A 4,899-nucleotide genomic window follows, 5' to 3' on the forward strand; every position below is an offset into this window, starting at 1 on the left:
CAACAAGCTAGGTAAGAGATTATTCAAATTGTTAAGTGATTTATAAGACTGAACCAGATCAATGATAATTCAATCATCAATATTGTGTTGCACCTTTAACCAATAGCCTAACATATTAACAACTGTTACAAATAAAGTACAAAGACTTAACCTTTGATTGTCTTTATTAAGACATCCTCTATATTCAATTTCAGCCAGACCACCCAGCCAGCCAGCCCGAGCTACCTGCACACCCGGACTGAGCAGGCCAGCAGCTAGGCATTGCCTAAATAGGTAACTCCCCTGATGTGGAAATGTTTTCAATAAAGACTCCTTTTGTCGTATAGTATTCCATATAAGGCATCCAGACCTTATGATAGTTGCACAGTATAAACACTAGCACATGCACTCTATACATTGTTATATGGCGGTGTTATGCATTTTGTATTGTAGATATGTAGTGGTGTAATAATATTACATTGTTTTATGTGTAATGTAAGTGCCTTAATGTGTTTGGACCCCAGAAAGAGTAGCTGCTGCCTTGGCAGCACCTAATGGGGATTCGTACTGAATACAAATACAAATCTTGTAATAAAACAAATCCAGTGTACATAACTTGACATTTCTTCCATACACTGTGAGAGGATAACCAACCTTCCAATTAATAGCAATCCATTTCTTAGCCACTATAAATGCTATGTTACAGTTTCTTCTGTTAACAGTCTCCAGTATCAACATTTCCAAGCAAACAAAAACAGGAAGAAGGGAAAACCTGTAGACATGCTGAGATAAAATAACATATTCTTTGCCAGAATTCAGTTGGCCTTCACAAGACCATAACATACAGTATACAAGTCTTTCCCTGTTTGTGCTTTACACATCCAGCAGAATAATAACATTTCTGGTAAGACGAGGGGCGGGGATGTGTGTCTATTTGTCAATAACTGCTGGTGCGCGATGTCTAATATTAAAGAAATGTCAAGGTATTGCTCACCTGAGGTAGAATACCTCATGATTATCTGTAGACCACACTATCTACCAAGAGAGTTCACATCTATATTATTCGTAGCCATCCATTAACCACCACAAACCGATGCTGCCACTAAGACTGCACTCAACGATCTGTATAAGGCCATAAGCAAAGAAGAAAATGCTCATCCAGAAGTGGTGCTCCTAGTGGCCAGGGACTTTAATGCAGGCAAACTTAAATCCGTTTTCCTAATTTATTCCAGCATGTCACATGCGCAATCACAGGTTTTTTAAAAACTAGACCACCTTTTCTCCACACACAGAGACGCATACAAAGCTCTCCCTCACCCTCCATTTGGCAAATCTGACCATAATTCTATCCTCCTGATTCCTGCTTACAAGCAAAAACTAAAGGAGGAAGTACCAGTGATTCGCTCAATACGGAAGTGGTCAGATGACACGGATGCTACGCTACATGACTGTTTTGTTAGCACAGACTGGAATATGTTCCGTGATTTATCCACATTGAGGAGTATACCACCTCAGTCACCGGCTTCATCAATAAGTGCATCGATAACATCGTCCCCACAGTGACCGTACTGACATTTCCCAACCAGAAGCCATGGATTACAGGCAACATCTGCACTGAGCTAAAGGCTAGAGCTGCCACTTTCAAGGGGTCGGACACTAATCCGGATGCTTATAAGAAATCCCGCATGCCCTCAGACAAACCATCAAACAGGCAAAGCACCAATTCAGGACTAAGATTGAATCCTACTACACTGGCTCTGACACTCGTCGGATGTGGCAGGGCTTGAAAACTATTGCGGACTACAAAGGGAAACCCAGCCACGAGCTGCCCAGTGACGCGAGCCGACCAGACGAGCTAAATGCCTTTTATGCTCGCTTTGAGGCAAGCAACCCTGAAGCATGCATGAGCTCACCAGCTGTTCCGGACAACTGTGTGATCACGCTCTCCGTAGCCAATGTGAGCAATACCTTTAAACAGGTCAACATTCACAAAGCTGCGGGGCCAGACATATTACCAGGACGTGTACTCAAAGCATGCGTGGACCAACTGGAAAGTGTCTTCACTGCCATTTTCAACCTCTCCCTGGCCGAATCTGTAATACCTACAGTACATGTTTCAAACAGACCATAGTCTCCCTGTGCCCAAGAAAGCGAAGGTAACCTGCCTAAATGATTACCGCCCCGTAGCACTCACGTCGGTAGTCACTCTGGTCTGGTCATGGCTCACATCAACCCAACCATGCCAGAAACCCTAGACCCACTCCAATGGTCCATAAATGCAGTTGATAATGTGTAACGTAGTTAAGAACATATCGTAAGATCACTACACAGCTAGCTTGAAATGTTGAGGATGGAGCCTTCCAATCTGTAGTTTTTGGGTTGTCAAGAAAGGCAGTCACGTGTGCTGCGAAGCAGGGGATCGCTGGTTCAAGCCCCGTATGGGACAGTCGGACATTGGGGGAAGCTATTAGCAACAAACTGACTCCCGTTACACGAGCATAGAGGAAGCTTTTGAGCAAGCTTTTGGCAAGAATCAATATGTGCATAGCAACATCAATATTCATGCAAGTAGGAGGGAGTTGACAGTTAATATGTATGGAAGCCCATTCCTGTTGATACTATTTAAATATTTTGAGATTTGTCAGTCAAAATCTCAAGATAGTATCTCGAAATGTTTAGCCTACTGTAGTCTGGTCAACTGTAGCCTACTGATAACAACCACAGCTGCAGTAGCCTAGAGAAGCCTATGCGCTCTTCTCTACAGGTGCATCAAAGCTGGGTCATCAGAATATTAAATAGCCCTCACTAGCCAGACTCCACCCAGTACCTTGCTCTGAACTTAGTCACTGTCCCTAGCAGGCTACCACCCAGTTAGTCAACCCTGCACCTTAGAGGTTGCTGCCCTATGTACATAGACAGGGAATCACTGATAATTGTAATAATGGAACACTGGTCACTTTAATAATGTTTACATACTGTTTTACTAATTTCATATGTATATCACAGGAGGTTGGTGGCACCTTAATTTGGGAGAAGGGGCTTGTGTTAATGACTGAATTAGTGGAATGGTATCAAATACAGCAAACACATGGATTCAAGGGGATTGATGCCATTCTATTTTCTCTGTTCTGGACATTATGATGAGCCGTTCTGCCCTCAGCAGCCTCCTGTGATGTATATACTGTATTCTACTGTAGTCTAGTCAATGCCACTCCGACATTGCTGATCCTTATATTTATATATTTCTTAATTCCATTCTTTTACTTTGAGATTTGTGTGTATTATTGTGAATTGTTAGATATTACTGCACTGTTGGAGCTAGGAACACAAGCATCTCGCTACACTCGCAATAACATCTGCTAAATATGTGTATGTGACCAATAACATTTGATTTTAACATCCTTAATTTATAGACTAAGCCATGTACTGTATTTATAGCATAAAATATGCCAATTTATTTGTGTTAAAAGAAAATGCGAATGTGATCAAATGTTGTTAATATTCAAATTTCAGGTGGCTAGGTTACCTTGTACTTTTCAATACAAAATGATTGACTGGAATTAATCAATCAACATTAGTGATGAAATACTGTGTGAGTAACTTTTCAATTACATATTTAAAGGCCTACGTGATGCAACCCTGCATAAAGCAAGCTTAGCCCTGTTGGTTCTATTGTACAAACGCAGTTGTCTCTTTGGTTCTTTGGCTGGGGGGCCTAGGACCGAGTTTGGGAAACCCTGCTCTAGGCTACCTGCAACTGTGGTTGTTATCAGTAGGCTACAGTTGATCAGACTGAAGCACAGATTAATTGTACACGATTTGACAAATCATGAGGCAAATCAGTCTAAACAACATTACTTTGTCCATATTTGTGTCAATATGTTTTATTACATCAAATCAAAACTGCTGGGGAAAATGCCAGCTCACCACACATTTGATAGCGGTCCCACTGTGCTGATCTCTGCAATGTCAACGTGGATAGATGAAAATCGCCACACAATGTTACAAATTAATAAGAAACATATCCTCTATGATCTACTATCTCAACATTTTGAGGTAGGTTAGTATCTAAAAAAATGTTACTTGGGTATCTCAATGTTTACATTGGCTACTATCTCAACTTTTAGATAGTATTGACATTTAAAGGCCCAGGGCAGTCAAAAAACGTGATCGTCTTGTGCTTTATATATATTTCCACACTATGAGGTTGGAATAATATGTGAAATTGTGAGAATTATGATAATGACCTTTTAGTGTAAGAGCTGTTTGAAAAGACCACCTGAAATTTCTCCCTGTTTTGGTGGGATGGAGTTTTGGCCTGCCTGCTGACATCACCAGGTGGTAAATTAACAGACCAATAAGAAAGAGAGTTCCAAATCTCTCTGCCAATAACAGCTAGTTTTCAGTTTCTCCCTCCCCACTCAGACCCCTTCCAGAAATTGCTCTTTGCTAAGAAGCTATTTTTGTTTATTTTTGACCATTTTAATTGTAAACAATTACAGTAAGGTACTTAATTGTTATCCAAAAAATATTTGATTAATTGAGATAAAAACTACTGCTTTGGAACTTTCAAAAAATGGTGGAGGAAATGGGTTTCCATATCCATAGTTATTATCTGCATTCATTTTGGAGTTTTGCCCTCTCTCTGTTTAAATCAATAGAGATGTAGCCTACCATAGCTGGCAACCGAGAGATGGGCATTGACATTTACTGCTGAATTATGACCCATTCCAATTGAAGACAGCATAGCCTACCGCAATCATTTATGAGCACGGTGTTTGGTCCTCCCACAATAGAACACGCACGGTAAATTCAGGGTTCCAGGGACGTTCACATTAGTGACAGGATGACGCGACGTGAACATCGTGCTCTCTCTCATCACTGTGATTTTGGTTACGCGTCTGCGCGCGCCCTGCATCA

Source organism: Oncorhynchus gorbuscha, linkage group LG04 (genome assembly GCF_021184085.1).
Source record: "Oncorhynchus gorbuscha isolate QuinsamMale2020 ecotype Even-year linkage group LG04, OgorEven_v1.0, whole genome shotgun sequence".
Lineage (NCBI taxonomy): Eukaryota > Metazoa > Chordata > Actinopteri > Salmoniformes > Salmonidae > Oncorhynchus > Oncorhynchus gorbuscha.